General features: G+C 43.4%; 1 protein-coding gene across 2 annotated transcripts in view; it reads right to left on the reverse strand.

Moving 5' to 3' along the window:
* LOC119653072 (probable serine/threonine-protein kinase roco5) overlaps positions 1 to 13,495 on the reverse strand; it is a 231,585-nt gene extending 218,090 nt beyond the window's left edge. Inside the window, exon 1 of one of the 2 annotated variants that reach the window (XM_038057554.1) lies at positions 12,708 to 13,495. The gene's annotated coding sequence lies outside the window, so the exon portion shown is untranslated. The remainder of the gene's footprint in view (positions 1 to 12,707) is intronic. The other variant, XM_038057555.1, reaches the window with a different exon arrangement.
* Between the last annotated feature and the right edge of the window lie 4,316 nt (positions 13,496 to 17,811).

The raw sequence follows: 17,811 nt of genomic DNA on the forward strand, positions 1-17,811 counted from the left end.
GTGATTTTCAACCCTGGATAGGAAGAGTTATCAAGGGTCTCAAAGTTGTAGTTTTCTATCTCTATTGTTCTGGTTTGACCGGTGCGAGTTGATGTTGTTGATTCTTTCGTTTTTGGTGCTGAAGTTGCCACCGTGTATTTCATCTTGCCTTCATTGATGTGCACCCCAAGATCTCGCACCACTCACCGTCTGCTCAATCTAGATGAAAGCGGTTTGTACGTCCCGGGTCGTTCTGCCCATGATGTCGATATCGTCAGCATAGGCCAGTAGTTGGGTGGACTTGAAGAGGATGATGACTCTCGAATTTACCTCAGCAGCATCACGTATCACTTCTTTCAGGGCCCGGCTAAAGAGGACGCATTATAAAGCATCCCCTTGTCTTAGACTGTTATTGATGTCCAATGGTCTCGGGAGTGATCCTGCTGCTTTTAACTGGCCTCGCACATTGGTCCGGGCCAACCTTGTCAGTCTTATAAATTCTCTCATGGCCGTGTGTAATATAATATCAACCAAGGTCCTTGGAAATTCTTCTGCGTCCGTTAGTCCCTTCGTATCCATATCACTGGATGTCATTGTGTACAGACCACTGTGAGGTGTGCTGAACACCCACTGTCCCACGAACTGAGAAAGTGTTCAAATCAAAGAGAATGAAAATTCTTTAGCTACCCCAGTTGCGTCCTTTGTGGTATTTGATGGAGGGGAAGCAAAAATATGTAGCCAAATATTCAAAAGATGCCCCCATATTCCCTTAGCGATTTGTTCTTTGAATAAAACAAATACTTTGAAGGAAATCATCACATGAGTGATGATTATGATCACTTCCGTTTTCGTCGGCTATTCACCAGGAAGGCCGATTCGATAAGCCAGCAATCCTCTTGGAATTTTGTCAAGGGCAGCAAATATACGTTTTCAGATCTGGAATTATTTGTGGCTGGTTGTTCATTGGTTTGGACAATTAGGTGTTTGAGGAACTCGGTGTACAAAAGGTTGAAGTTTTTAATTATCGTGTGTTTGTACCACGTGCCTCACAAGCTCGCACCTTCCAATCCTGCCCACAAAAAAAATTCCAACATCCAACGATTACAATTAACAGTCACTTGTTATGGATGCACTGATTTCTGTTCGACTATATGTTGGTTTTCAGAGGTTTAAATGAATGAAGAAAATGAAATCCGTCACTGAAAATGATTTTTTGACAAAACTTTCATCCCCCTCCAAATGTTCTAGGAGCCGTGCAAAAGTGGTATTTCATGCATTAAAGGGGAATGTAAAAAATAATAAAATATATTTAAACAGGGACCTGCAGCTCCCTAAATGCACGCATTGCTCTGTCTAATTTATTATACTACTGGGCACCATTCCCACAATAGACACCATATTTAATCCCACTCCTCAAATACTTTCCAAATATTGTTTCGTGTCTAGGATAACGTGCTTCGAGTAAAATCGTTGTGCAATTATTTGTGCAAAAACGACACCCTCAAATCGCACCTCGCAATATACAATCAAGCAAAAACCACAACCCCATTTCACTCTCCCAGAAAAATCCCATTGAAAATTCTCTTACATTTATTTTCAACGCATGGAAAATCGTTGTAGGCACTTCCAATTAATCCTTCTTTCTTCTGTGGAAATCTTGTATGTAGTCGCACTTGCAATGTAATCCGATTGTTTTTCTATGAAACATTGCAAGTTGGGGTGAAAATGCTGCTCCAAGCAAAATTCTAATTATGTCCAACAATAGGACAAGGGGATGTTGAAGTGAACCATTTACGGATGAGTCCAAGCGTCTACTAGCCCCTGGTGGAAGCTGTTAAAGAATGGAAATAAAAATGAAAGGAGCAAAATGGAATACAAGAGTCAATTAAGTGAGGCAGGGTCAATATGGAGTTGGAATCAAAGTGGCTTGAGTGAAGGATTTTTATATATAGATTTATTTGTGATGAAAATGCCTGAGATGTGAATACATAGTTGTTGGCATGTCTCACTACTTAGAAATAGTCTTTTGTATAATATTGCTTCCATTGAAAATATGGCAAGGGCAATGGAAGGAGAAAACATTGACATATGTGTATAAGCTGGGTCCATCTGGACTGAACTCCAAAATCACGAACCTGCCTTTATACGGCTTCCAGGCGTCAAACTACTCTCCATACCGATATCTACTTAAATTGACTTGATAATAGTGTATTACTATGCTTTCGGGAGATCGATTATTTATTTTCCGAGTTGTCACAATTTTATTATTTATTATTTTCCGAGTTGTCACAATTTTCGCAAATGCCGGATTTCACCTAATGCTAGCATTAAATTCCAAGCATTTAGGCCCGGACGATCCTATAGACTTAAAAGATAAATGGGCTTTAGTGGCGGTAGTAGGAGGCCGGGAACTCCTCGAGCACGTATGCAGAATAGTTTAGAGTTCCGGGACATCTAGAGAATCCTTGAGGGATTTAGGTACAACACCTGTAGCCAACAATATTATGAGAACAACGACCACCCTCTCGAGACGCCAAATTTCTTTGATTTCCTGGGCCTTCTTCACGTATTTCTGGGCGATGTTGCTATTATGAGGGATAGCAACATCAATAGCATACACGAAGCGACCCGCTTTGCCAACTAACAGCACGTCAGGCTTGCTGTACCGTATATGGCGGTCATTTACAAGTTGTTGGTCCCAATATATGCTGTAAACGCAACTATCGAATAGTTTGCAGCTCATACCAGTAAAACGAATATGTTCCCGTAGTCAGCCCATGCTTGTATGCAAGGTTTTGATGGAACACCTTATATACACCATTATGCTAGTTCATGTATTGCACCAGTCCCATAACAGTTGCAGCCAGAAATGAGATGGCCCAACGTCTCTAACGCCTAACTACACATTCTGTACAGGTCGTTTTCCACTCGCTCTTCCATTATGAGCTTTTTATAAGTGTGGGTGGCGACCACGCCTTCCTGAATGGCACACATGAATCCCCCCGTTTCAGCAAAGAGCTCCACAGAACACAGCCATCTGTTCGGCAAAGACAATTCACGTGTTTTGCCTTCGACTTCCATTAATCGATCCACTCTTGATCCGATTTCACACCACTCAGAGGATTGATTGATCAATCCTTCAAGTTAAGTGGAGTCAGTCCACAATCTGCCTTATAAACAGCAAAAGACGCGCCTGCTCTTTGTTGTAAAAATAAACACATAGTGAGTCGATTTGGCGGTGACATTGTGCCAAGCTCCTGCATTCTTTGTCGCGAGGCAGGTTCATCAACTTCACGACAGAATTTGGATGATGCATTCGGAATTTGGACATGGTAGTCCGTCTCTGCTGCTGGACATTTCCCAGTAAAGAGATAACGAATTCTTCGCCGAGAGATAGGATTTCAGCACTTGCCTCATACGTCGTAGGAATTCGGACAGCAGACCATCCTTCGGATCACTAACTCGAACATAAGTTCCTTGTAGAATTCCTAAGTATTTGTAACAATCTGTTTTGGTCATAGCTTGCTCATGATGACTTTTACAGATGGCTTGAATTCAACATTTGTCTAATCCAAATTCTGCTATTCGTAACAAACTTCTAAGGTGGTAACTAGTACCATCATATAACTTAATGCCATCTGAGAACATCAAGTGTGTCAGCACGCACTTGGCACGTAGGCCATATTTGATTGCGGCCCCACGCGCTCTAGCATCCTTTAGAAGCCATGAAAGGTAGTTCAGTATATTGGTGTCGGATTGTTTCCCTCCATTATGAATTATATCAATGGGCCCGTGAGCTACAATAGCCGATTTCGGCATGAATCCAACCAAAACGACGCTGGTGCTATTCACCACAAACACAAGGGTTCTCCTATCCTAAGTTAAATTGGAGATTGAGCATAGAAGTGAGAAGTGAAGAAGTGAGAACTTCATGAAGAACTTTGCTGTGGAATTTCCAACCAGGACAGAACGGAAAACCGGCGACAGATTGAAAGTTATGACACAGCATTCTTCATCGATGAATCAAGATGGTCTGTTAAATCGATACAGAAGTTTTCTCGGATAAAGGCGAGTACTCTAGTCTCCCAGGATTTACCAATGTATTCGAAACGGCCGGACGGCCAAGCGGACATTAAGGTTTTACACACAGTGGCGGTGGGACAGTGCAGGAACACGTTGAATAGACTGGGCACGTTCAAAGTGACCCTCCTTAGGGCTCTCGATCACATGCGAGGCTCTGTTCTTAGAAGTCAATCGGTAGACACAGTATGTGTCTCGCTGGCAACTATCAGGAGCAGAATTTACTCACACTACTTAGCAGCGGCTGACTTCAGATGGCGAAGACTTACTACCTACGCTAAGTCAAGGCGACTACGTCGCAAAAATTCGCATTGCCGAAGCTGTGGAAAAGAGGGAGATACCCGCAGGTACTTCCGTTGCGATTGCCCAGAGCTCTAGCTATTCCCAACTTACGGACACTAGGTGAACCATTCTTTAACGACCTCAGTGAGATCTCTAGGTGCAGGGCGAGTAACTGCTTTCGTTCGTAGATGCTACGGACTGACTTTGAAGGTCTGAATCGCTGCACTCTGCCCCCTTGCTCTTATCACAGCAGTCATGGAGTTTGTGACATCAAAGGGCTCATTTTGTTCCTCACTGATACCTACCTATCCACGCATGAAACGGATCGGATTCTCGGTGTTTCATTACCTCATGCGTTATTGGGAAAATAACGAAACATCATGACTTACATCTCTTCGTACCGCTGAAGCGAATATTCCTGCAATTTACTATCCCACATTGTAGGCTCAGTTTCTTTTCCTTTTTCTCCCCAATTCGTGCAATGGTAGTACTTTCATTACAGTGAACACTAAATCTTGCATCAACTTTACCACAATGTTGGAGCTGCAGTGTATCCCTTTTAATGCTATTTCAAGCAATATTTTAAGTATCAGTATCTCCCCATCCGTTCATATTCAGTTCGGGTTTAGGCAATTTCCCTCTCGCGGAAATAGGGATTCGTTGCTAACATTTTTCTGTTGTTATTAATAATTATTAGGGTCTTTTCTCCACCAGCATATGTCCGAGTAGGATGTGATGGCGCTTCTAATGTCTAAATCTCCGATTATAATGCCTATGTCATATTATTGTATTCAGTGCGAAGCTTAGGAATATTTTTCGCCTTAGGTATGGGATTTTCATTCTATGCGAAGTGCTGACTCCCGCGAAGAACTACTTTTTGGAGAAGTATGAGCTGGTAATCACACAGACTATGAAACGTCTTACGCTAGAACCAAACCTCTTACTGCACAAGACAATGATCTTGCCAGTCCACATGTATTCTTCGGAGACTAGGATTTTAGTAAGAAAAATTATGAACTGTTGGCCGCGTCTGAGAGAAGAATCCTCCGAAGAATTTTTGAAACCTTACAAAAGGATGGACGACGGATATGTCCGGAGTTCCTTATTAGGGTAGACTTAGAGAGAATACCGGTTCATTGTTGATCTTCCAGTCCGAAAACCTCCTCTTCTCTCTACAATTTTAAGATGCGGATAGGGCATATCACACTTTGTGACCACACTTGCGCGATCTGTTCGTGGATCCAGATGGAGAGAAACCAAATTATGGGTAGCTTTCATTGTCCATGGACCGCCTCATTTGATGAGTTCAGCGGGAATGTGATCTATGTCTCATTCGTTGTTCATTTTCTGACATTTGATTGCTGGCTCCATTTGTTTTAATGTTGGCGGTTGTGTGTTTGATGTAACTGCATCTCTAGATTTTAGGTAAAGCAGTGAGGCCGAACCTAGCGCCGTTTTGAATGCCACCATCGGCAGAAACCACGCTTTCTTTGATCTACCATTTGATCAACGCCTTCGATGCGCTGCCCACTAATGCAGCTAGGAAGACTCCGATTACCCGTCAGACCGAGGACTTTAGTTTTGTTACTGTTTGTCTCCAGTCGCACTTATTTGCCTCTCTTTCCAAATCCAGAACCATTTGAACAAGGTCCATGACCCGGTGATGGAGCAAACAGATGACGTTGTAGTCGAGGTGTTTGAGAATAATATCATCGTCCATTGAACTCCTTCTCAGACTCCTGACAAAGTAGCCTGAAAACGGCAAGATGCAACCCTGGCGGATTTCGCTCTCGAACTCGGGAGTTCCTCTGAGATTTTACCTTGGCGCTGTATTCGATATTTTGCACGATAATGTGTCGCTCTAGCTATTAGTTTCTCTGAGATGCGTAGGACACGCCAGACACACACCATGTTGACGTCGTCGACACTCTTCTAGAAGTCGATGGAGTGCAGGTAAACCGAACATTTAAACTCCACGCACTGTTTCAGAATGATTCACCGAGGCTTGATATGGTAATTGCCACAGGCTCCAGACCGGCAAGCTTTTGCGAAACTGAGAACATTCTTCATTCGCCTCTAAATCTGCGTCAGCAGTTTCCTGGTGTCAGCAAAGTTGAGTCTCATCCACTTGACAATGCATGCATACATCAAAATTTTATTATGGATGTAGACATCCAATGAATTTGTTTTGCTGCAAGTCCTCAGGTCTTACCTATCACAGTCCTGCAGCACCAGAACAATCTGCAGAATTTCTGATATTGTTCCTGGATATGGTGCTTCCAGAGATGTACTCCTAAATATTTGACTCTTTGTACCAGCTGGATTTCCCCACATGACCTTCCTAGTAAACATAACTAGCCCATTCTTCCTAACGATCACCGTGAGTTCATTACGAAGGCACAAACTGTAGATTACATGCAGTGTTGCATTCAAGTTGTTACATATTGTGCCCGAAAACTCATCGCTAATTATTACGGCTAGATCGTCCCCAAATGCTTGTACGAATACATTTCCGTCCTCCAGGAGCCATAGCAAGAGGCCCATAACTAGGATCCATAACAGAGGAGAGGGAAATCCTCCCTGTTGGTAGCCCCTAAGACATCCTGCCTCAATAGACATCTGTGCGACCAATATGCAGATCTTTCTCCACTGAAACATGTGAAGTATCTAACTGATTAACAGCGGATCGATTCCATGCTGCCTTGTCGCGTTACAAATCGCCGCTAATAAGGCAAAATGGAAGGCCTGCGATGTCCATGAATGTGCCTACGGTGTATCCTTCATCGGGCATCGTCTTCACAATTTTTGCTGTGAGCTCTTGCAGTGCTTTCTCTGTAGATTTGTTTTTCTGGTAGGCATCTTGCCCAGAGAGAAGTAGCCCCCCATCGATGTATGTATCCCGTATGAACCGATCTACTAGCCTTTCCAGTCCTTTTAACAGAAAGGAAGTTAGACTGATCGGCCAGAAGATTTTTGGGTTTGTGTAGGTCGATTTCCCTGGTTTGTAAATAAATTATTACCTTCACATCACGCCTGTTAATTGGAATATGCGCGTGTACTAGGCAAGCACGCTAATATTCCGAATATGTAGACCGAGGCCTACTAGAGCAGGAATGATGCCATCGCAACCCGCAGAATTGTATTTACGAAACGAGTTAAATGCCCATTTCACCCCTTTCACTTATAATTCTTTGCATGTAAAGTCCAATCTTTCGGTTGAAGCCTTTATGCACCTGTCGACCCCGAAATGAAATTTCTGATGCTGCCTGAGAAGTGCACATCAAACAAATGCTTTACCGTTTCTTCATCGCGTTGTGTGTATCTTCTGCTCTGTAAACGTAGATAAGCCAGCTGCTACGTTCTTTGACAAGGATCTCTTGAGGTTACCCATGATGATCTTTTAGCCGATCTTATGCTCTTCCTTAGAGCTTTTTGAGCCTCTTTGTACCGATTCCAAACCGCGGCTAAATCAGATTTTGGAGCTTAGTTGAGAACACCCTTGTCATTCTATCATGATGTTTTACCCTTCTTTGAGGGCTTAAGCGAACAGCTCTCTTCGAAAGTTAGTCTCATGCTAGTTGTGATCATCTGGATTGTTTTCTCAATTCAAGCAATGGATTTGGTCCGCCTTACGGGGATCATGACTTGTGCGCGCTCGGTCTGTCTTATGTGGAATTCGAAATGGAGTGGGTGGAGGTGAATCCATGTCCATTATGATATCAATGCGCATGTGATCCGAAAGTGTGATGTCGTTTGATTCCACTCCCGACAAGAGGCGCAATATCAGAGGATGCCACCGTGATATCGCCGACCTCTTGCGTAAGCACGTTGAAGAAAATGGGTTCGTTACAACAATTGAGGATTTGCAATTCGGTTTGTACCAGATACTCCAGTACTTTCGATCCTCACGCTCATGGTTGGTTCGACAACTGATAAGTGCAGTTGCCCCTTTATAATGCAGATATGGCACCTCATCGACGATTCGGATGAAGATGTCTTGGGCTGCAAATCCCCTTTGATGGTCTTAGGAGCCAATGTAACAATTCCAAGCCCGTAATAGAGCCGGCAGACCGTTTGTTCCCGAACCTCCTTAATATCCGGTTCAGGAGCGCCGATAGTGGAGAAAGTCTCCAGCCAGATCTTCTCCGGCCTTGTTGCCTAACAGAATCCAAGTGGAAGTATTGAGGTTATTCTGGACACCAAGTTGTTCCAGGAGCTCAACACCATTATGCTCCTCTTCTGGAAGCTAGAGAAAGCACTTTATAAACAATGACAACTCGGAAACACTCTTCAGAGTTAGTCGCGCACCCTCCAAAACATCGTTGAAGGAACAACAGTACTCTGAGCCACTCGTTTATTTATCCGTAACATTGCATTCCTTGTATGTAATCTTCTTGTGCAAGCCATGTCTCCAAAAATGACATGAGAGTTGAAGTAATAAAAACTTGTTGTTTCTTTTTCGTTGGTGTGGGTATTTATTCTTGCACAACAAGTGGTTCCCGAAATATCGGTATTTGCAAGAATAAAGTTGGAACTTGTTTGCACTGATGAAGGGAACAAGTGGTTCCCGAAATATCGGTATTTGCAAGAATAAATACCCACACCAACGAAAAAGAAACAACAAGTTTTTATTACTTCAATTAATTAATCGTTGGAAACACCGCATAATTTCACTCTGATTGACATGAGAGTGCTTGAAACCCGCGGCTTTACTCCGTTTGAAAGCATTAATGGCGAAGGTGATTTCTATTTAGAGAAGCATAACATATTTGCACAATATGGTGGCTAGCATATCATCCACAAGAGACGAACCTTCACCAAATGTCATAGGATTAAAAGCCATGGCGAAGTGTTACTTCCCACGCTTCAGCTTTTCATCATAGTGAATGAATGCTCGGCCGTTAACACCCCTCACAGGTCTATCGAAAGGTTCGTGAACCATATGCAAGTTCTTCCTGACATTATTGCCATCCACTGCAGCATTGTGCTTACTACGGTGAACTTTCCTGGATTTCGCATAGTATTGGAACGCGAGTGCGTCAGGCTTAAGATCATTCGCAGCGATCGCTTTTAATCCCTTACGTTCATTGATCCGCAGTCAGCCAGCCATTTTAAATGGCGGCCCAATGCTCATCAATATTCTCTGGTCGATTATTCAAGGTATCTGCCGTCCTTTCAGAAAAATAGCTTTCACACTATCGAGCAACAGCAAGATCATATAAGTGGTCGATGCTGAACTTGGGAGGACGCAGTTTTCCCACCCTGTGGCGGACGCAGCACCGAAACGAATGGAAGCGATTATTGTGTGGTGATCCGTTCGCGGTCAATATTAGAACCTACCTTGTTATGCACATCCAGAAGACAACCCCTAAATCTACTATTGATCACAACATCATTGCTCATACGATGTCAATCAATTGCAACCCAACTGACCTTATAGCGAGCTCTTCGCTCGAGCAATGTGGCATCAATAACAAAATGGAGAAAGTTGTAGAAATCTACAGACCTCCAACCATTATCGTTACGGTAGCCAAAAACTTGTTTCCTCAACAAGATGTTACCAGAGCCAACCTTGATATTAAGATTATCCACCAGAATCAAAATGTCACCTTTAGGAAGCCTCTCCTGAACTGCGATGAAAATCCTGTCAGAAATTGACTGCCTGGTTAAGAGAGGGCAGATTCGCGGCTGCTACCAATTAGCTTTCAGATTACATAAACACATTGTTGCAAGAGAGAGAGGAGCACTCTCCATTTCACTTAGGCCCAGAATCATCATCATCAACAACAGCCCAACAACCGGTATCCGGTCTAGGCCTGCCTTAATAAGGAACTGCAAACATCCCGGTTTTGCGCCCAAGGTCCATCAATTCGATATCCCTAAAAGTTGTCTGGCGTCCTGATCTACGCCATCGCTCCATCTCAGGCAGGGTCTGCCTCGTCTTCTTTTTCTACCATAGATATTGCCCTTATAGATTTTCCGGGTGGGATCATCCTCATTCATACGGATTAAGTGACCCGCCCACCGCAACCTGTTGAGCCGAATTTTATTCACAATCTGACGGTCGTGGTATCGCTCATAGATTTCGTCGTTATGTAGGCTACGGAATCGTCCATCGTCATGTAGGGGGGCCAAAAATTCTTCGGAGGATTCTTCTCTCGAACGCGGCCAAGAGTTCGCAATTCTTCTTGCTAAGAACTCAAGTCTCCGAGGAATACAGGAGGAGTGGCAAGATCATTGTCTTGTACAGTAAGAGCTTTGACCCTATGGTGAGACGTTTCGAGCGGAACAGTTTTTGTAAGCTGAAATAGGCTCTGTTGGCTGACAACAAACGTGCGCGGATTTCATCGACGTAGCTGTTATTGGCTGTGATTTTCGAACATAGATAGGAAAAATTATCAACGGTCTCAAAATTGTAGTCTCCTTTATCTTTATTCTTGCCGTTTGACCAGTACAGTTTGATGTTGTTGGTTGTTTGGTTTCTGGTGCTGACGTTGCCATCATATATTTTGTCTTGCCTTCTTTGATGTGCAGTCCAAGATCTCGCGCCAATGGCCGCCTACTCGATCTGGATGAAGGCAGTTTGTACGTTTCGGGTCGTTCTTCCCATGATGTCGATATCGTCAGCATAGGCCATTAGTTCGGTGGACTTAAAGAGGATCGTACCCTTCGCATTTACCTCAGCATCACGGATCACTTTCTCAAAGGTCAGGTTGAAGAGGACTCATAGGGCATCCTCTTGTCGTAGACCGTTGTTGATGTCGAATGGTCTTGAGAGTGATCCTGCTGCTTTTATCTGGCCTCGCACATTGGTCAGGGTCAGCCTAGGAAGTCTTATTAATTTCGTCGGGATACAAATTCTCTCATGATCGTGTACAACCTGGCTATGCTATCGTAGGCAGCTTTAAAGTCGATGAATAGATGGTGCAACTTGTGTCCATATTCCAAAAATTTTTCCATCGCTTGCCGCACAGAGAAAATCTGATCTGTTGTTGATTTGCCTGGAGTGAAGCCTTTTTGGTACGGGCCAATGATGTTCTGAGTCTATGAGGCTATCCGGCCTAGCAAGATAGTGGAGACTGTCTTATGGATGGTACCCAGCAACGTGATACCTCTATAATTGCTGCTGAGGCAGATAATGCCTCTCCCTATATCGTTGGAATTCTCACGCGAATAGGGAAAAGCGGGAAATCTCATACCGTTGGCGAGTAGTGGTTTCCGATAGCCAAAGTCCTTTGGCCTGAGCTTAGTGCTTATCCGAGGGGTTGTTGATGTTTGGACAGCAGTTAGCTTTTTCATGTTGCCCATCGCCAAAAATACTCTTGGGAAAGGTGTCGATTTGTTAGCCCTGGGTAGCGATCGCACAGAATATGTCAAGAGCTCTCTTCAGTGCATTATGATGACTAAAGCAATGCACTTGGGAAACCCCCCGATTGATTCTGTTATATTTACTGCTTCATAGAAAGCTGTGGTGGCAATCTGAAGGTTTTTCCCAACCTCTAAAAATTACCTAATATTGTATTTTCTGAATTCAAGAGAAACTCTTATGAGAATAGTTTGGCAGACGTTTGAGGCGTCAACAACATCTGGAAGTCTTTATTCTTTAACTTTCGGTCGTAGGGATCAGAGACGTAGTTTTAACCCAAATCGTTGAATTACATAACTGCGAATGCTAAACAGCTGGAGTAGAGAAAACACGATATACTAGCAATGAGCAAGTCTATTGGACGTAGCATTTCTAGGAGACTAGCAAAAGAGTAGTGAGCGGTGTTTGCCAATGAATATTTAAGGACCCGCCGCCAAGGCTACCGTTCTTGGACGGGTTTTTCTTTTCCATTTTCCACCAGCAGTTTCTGAGAGTATTTTGACGACCTGAGTGCACTACTTGGACGCAAAAGTTCTGCCAGGCTCACGACACGAATCATTTGCGGTAGCAATTTGTGAGCGGACAATTTGGTCAATATCTTAAATAAACGAATCTCGAAAGTCCAGGATATTCACTCGTGTCCAACGGGCAACAAATATTGGTTCCAACAAAAAAAGGGTTTACTACGGCAAAGGTTCCAAAGCATCAATGGGTGAACTCCAACACAAGCCCCAGACTGGCTCCAACAACAGGTCGGCGGCGGAGTTATTTTTAGAAATCCTTTGCATTCCAGACGGAATGCGAGTCAATGAGAGAGACTTGCAGAAATTTCAGACTAAAAATAGCCGCAATTCCTGCAGTGGAGCCATTGCAAATTGAAGCTGAATCGAGTGCGAGAATTTGGCGTCCTGGCATTGAGTTGCGACGCAACCACCGCGAAATGCATAGGAATGAGGAGAAGTCCAACACATAAAACTAAGAAGTAAACGTAAACACAAACATTTGTGGAGACGGCGTAGCGGCAGCAACGACATCAGCTTCTCAGATGAGGGAGGCCATGTTGAGGTCCTCGTTCAGCTCGTCCCGGACCAGAGGCTGGTGGTCCACGTCCTCCTCAAACGGCCGCGGCGCGATTGCACACTAAATTCACTTCTGGCCTGACCGCTTTTTCAGGTCGCCGAACCGTTCTGCATATTCCTCAGCGGATCTCGAAATCGGCGCCGCTTCAATTTCCTCAGACCTTCCGTGGAATCCGCACTCGAGCGCGACACTTCGTCCGTTTGACAACAAGGAGGCACTCCGCAGCTTGCTCACGTTCACGGCGCCGCACTTTTCAATATGACATTTCTGCCAAACACAAAATCTTCAACTTGCACTGGGCCTTTTGCCGTTCAACTCACGAATGCACTGAGATTTCCTCTGGAATCCCGACGGCGACCAGTGACAGTGAAAAACACAGAGACGGAAGCAGCAGAGTCGAGTGAATCCGCACAAGAGACGGACGGCCAAAAGATGATTTTCAAATTGTTCTCGCGACGAGACTAAGGCAATTTCACGCGACGGACAAAGTAGTCTTGACGAGCCAGCCAGGCCCGCAGACAGAAGACGAAAATACTCCACGAAAGTAGTCGAGAAAAGAAAACAAAATCTCACATCCTATCGGCCGTCAAATCGCGAGCAAAACACACGCACAAACCAACAAACTGTCCGAAGTGGACTGCAAGACGGACGGAAATTTTCTAATTGGATGCAGACTGCCGCGGGAAATTCCTGTTGGTATCGAGGAGTGAGAAGTTGACAGCAGCGCGTTTTGAGAAGCAGCATTATGAATGCTAAATATGCCAAATATGGAACTTCCTTAACTTTTCGTGCAAATTTTGAGGAAAACTTGAGGAAATGATCCCCAGACGCGGAAAATCCAGGCTACTTACTTTCCTACCTAAGCCTGAGTGCAAAAAGCCTAAATATATCAATTAATAACTCGTTTATTCCGGACACAAACCTGCTGAATGTCTGGCAATAAATTCCACGTCTTTCTTGAAAAAAAAGCGAAAAACGTGGGATTATTACTTTTTAGGGGGCGCCCCATAAAATGTCGAGCAAAATCTAAGAAAACTAAAAGTAAAAATAATCTTTTAATTCCCATAACAATGGGCACAAATCCCACCAATTAGACAAGGGAAATTTTGCATTTGACAGTTCAGCTGAGCAAACAATTTGAACAAACATAAACAAACTGGTCAGTTGGTACAGTTTGGTACATAAGTTAATTTGTGGTCAAGGGATAATTTTCAATATACACTAGGCAGATAAAGTTTGCGTACCAAATAAAACGTGATGTGGTGTGGCTCCTCACTTTTAAGGATGTTCATTACTAATTATTATTTTAATTGAATATCCCAGAGACAACTTTTTCAGGGCTGTTTGTTTCTTTGATCTTCTGCCCGCACTATATTTTCTTCAAAATAATATTTAATCAACTCTTGATAATTCGAAGTTCATGGGACCACCAAAAACTTCGAATTAGCAAGAGTGTTAAATTACCAAGACGTTCGAATTAATGAGAGGTGAAAACAAAGTAAGAATTACCGAGAACCGTAAAAAAAGCAACATTGACTTGTATAAAATATGTTTTTAAAAATTATGAGAATGTTTACATAACTATGCTTCATTTAAAAAATTCAGTGATTTTTGTATGCTTCAAGCTACCAAGTCTTGCGATATCTACAACTTTCGTCAGAATAAATAGGACTTTAAATACTTTGGGTCCAACTACCGCCTACAAAGAAAGATATCTACTTATCTACGATTTTTTCCAGCAAAGGTACTATACCTGGAGAGAGGAGCTTTTCCAGGGATGTACAGACTTCAGCGCTACAAGTTGTAGTTTTCGATCTTCATCGTCTTCAATTTGATCTCGATCACATGCCTGTGGAGTGTCTTGTGAGGCCATGATCTCAGCATCAGACAGGACTCCCCATGCGGCTATGTCGACGTCAATTCGAAAATAATCTTCAAAAGGGACATCCCCTAATATAGGGTGGGAGTCATAAGGTGTTGGTGCAATTTGAGGAACTTCATTTAGTTGAGAATCGATCGGAAATCCACATTTCCGAAAACAATTACAAATTATAGACACGCTCGCACTCCTCCATGCTTTCCCTACCATCAACATAGCTGTGAGAATAGATATGGAAGGCTTATTGCCATTTTAATGCTTTCTAGAACTATCTTCATAACCTCATGACGGTAAAAAGTTTTGAACTTCTGGATGATGCCTCGATCAAGCTGTAGTTTTGATGTCGTGTTTGGAGGAAGAAACATTTAAGTTGTACATCAGACAAAGCTGGAGGATTGCTGTGCATTGTACAATTGTCCAGGACAACAAGATTCGTTGCTTTTGACGTTTTATATCGTTATTTAATGATAGTAGAACTTCGCCATGCTATTAACATAGCATGCTGGTCCCAAGGCTAGATAATGGAGGAGGGTTGAGGCAACGTAATTTCCTCCTCAGTAAAACAAAAATAAATAAAGTATAGTTAGGAGTTATTCCACTATGCTAAATCTTACCTGATCCCTCTTGATGACAGGTCCCGCCACAGGCTGGTCGGCAGAAAATGCATCCAATGTCGTTCGATACAAGATGATCGATACGAGTAATAAGACCCGGAAAAATGTTAGGGCGTCCACTGCAGTCGACGCGGCAGGATGGTCCCCGGTCCTGTCAAAAAATGGGCAAGGGTTCTTGACGCATGGACGGCGTCATGACGTAAGTAAGTTAGCCCGACCAAACAAATACATGTCTGCACGCTACATGTTGGCATCCTAACTGGAAAGACCGAGCAACTCGCAAGAGCCCTTCGGAGGCGCATTGATATTTGGGCTCTGCAAGAAACCCGATGATCTGGCGCCAAAAGCTGCGACATAGATCGCGAACGCGGTAAAAATGGCTGCAAACTTCTCTACTGTGTTATCCCACACACTTAATACGGTGTTGGCATTGCCATCCTAGAAAGTTTCTGTGATGCCTTTAAAGAAGTCGAACGATTTGATGATCGGCTGATGAAGCTCACCATTATATCAGCTGATCACACTATTTACTTCTTCACCATCTACGCACCACAGACAGGTCGACCTGATCCCGAGAAAGATACCTTCTGGCAACTTTTCGATGAAAAGACCTGCAATGTACCTGCTGATAACTATATCGTCATTGCCGCGACCTTAATGGTCATGAAGGTGAAAAGGCAGAAGGGAACAGGTGCCATGAGGGAAAGGGGTTTGGAACACGCAATTATGGTGGCGGGCATATAATCGATTTTGCGGACAACCATGAACTTGTACTTATGAATACATGGTTCATCAAACGATTGTCTCATCTTGCTACATTTTATAGTAAAACAGTAAAACGCAAATCGACTATATTCTCATCAGACGCCGATATTTTACCACCGCCACTGATTGTAAAGTCGTTCCCTATGAGACCATCGCACCTCAGCATCGGACATTGATTGCCGTCCTGCAAATCACGCTACCGATAAAGCAACGTAAGGAACGCACTGGTCCGCCACGCATTAAATGGTGACGATTTCTTGAGAAGAAAGAAGAAATTATCTTATTTACGCGATTACCAACCATTACAAATGTGAAAGAACCGTCGAACCAAATTAAAAACACGATCCACAAAGCGGCCTCTGTAACCCTCGCGGTCACCAAACCAGGTAAGTGGTACACCATTCGAGGTACTTGACTCTGTAATGATAATGTTGAAATGAAGATCCGTGAAAAGAAACGCACCTGTCGCAAGTTTCTTGACGGTAAAACGCTTGTAAATGGCAAGATTATAAGAATGCCAGCCGGAAAGCAAAAAAAGCGATCGCTGTCATCTGAACGGTCCATTACAAAAATATACGATTAACTGGACACTCGAGATGGCGAGAGCGATCTGTATCGACTTGTCAAAATCCGACATGAACGCACACAGAATATCGAACACTTCTTCTTAATAACAAGAACGGTACAGCGAGAATAAGAATAGAATAGAATATAATAATAGAAAGAAAGGTAGTTCAACAAAATGTTCAAATTACCGTCTGATCCGCTCACTTTTTCATACCATGAAGATTTTTGAATGCATCCTTGATAACTGTATTTGCGAAATTGTTGAAATAACCATGAATCAAGCCGGATTTGTCAAGAACTGCGGAACTACTGACGCAATACACGCTGTGCAGTTACTCATGAAGAAACATCGTGAGAAGCATCGCTCTCTTTACATTGCATTTCTGGATCTAGTGTTTGACCGTGTGGCACATTAACTCATCTGGTATCTTCGACAACAATTAGTGCCAGAAAGACTCGTGCGTTGGTTTAAATCGCCCCACCTCGATCCATACACTGCTTTATGTAGATGATGTTTTCCTAGCGCCTCATAGCAGAAACGATCTCGAGCAATTTGCCCAAAACTTGGGTGATCGCCACATGCAACACGGTCTCAGATTGAATCTAAATAAAACTGAATGTTTAACCACCGATCCCCATGAAACCCAGAACTCAACGATTAAAATATCTCTGGTCAATGCTACCAGCCAATGGAGAACTACGTTACGACATTGCTTCACGCATTAACGCAACCTGGATGAAGTGGCGTCCCATAACTGGTGTACTTTGTAATCGACGTATCAACGAAAGTCTCAAATCTAAAATTTATCGCAATGTCGTCCGTCCTGTCGCCCTCTATGGTTCTGTGTGTTGGCCGACTATAAAAGACAATGAACGGAGTCTTGCGGTAATGGAGACGAAGAAGTCGCATTGGCGTGAGACGTTCTGGTCCCATTCGAAATGAGGATATTTGCGATCGATATGGAGTTGTACCGATCATGGAAAAATTGCGAGAGAGGCGTTTCCGATAATTGAAGATTGGTCTAAATATCGAAGTCGATGGTAAGCGACCAAAAGGCCGGCCGAAACAACGGTGGCTTAATACGATGCCTACCGAAAGGTTGAGTTAAACCGACTGAAGTGTTGCTTTGAATCTCATGCTATCCCAATGGACATTTCGAAGTGGATTCTAAACTTCCTGCATGAGTACACACTCAAAG

Source organism: Hermetia illucens, chromosome 3 (assembly GCF_905115235.1).
Source record: "Hermetia illucens chromosome 3, iHerIll2.2.curated.20191125, whole genome shotgun sequence".
Classification (NCBI taxonomy): domain Eukaryota; kingdom Metazoa; phylum Arthropoda; class Insecta; order Diptera; family Stratiomyidae; genus Hermetia; species Hermetia illucens.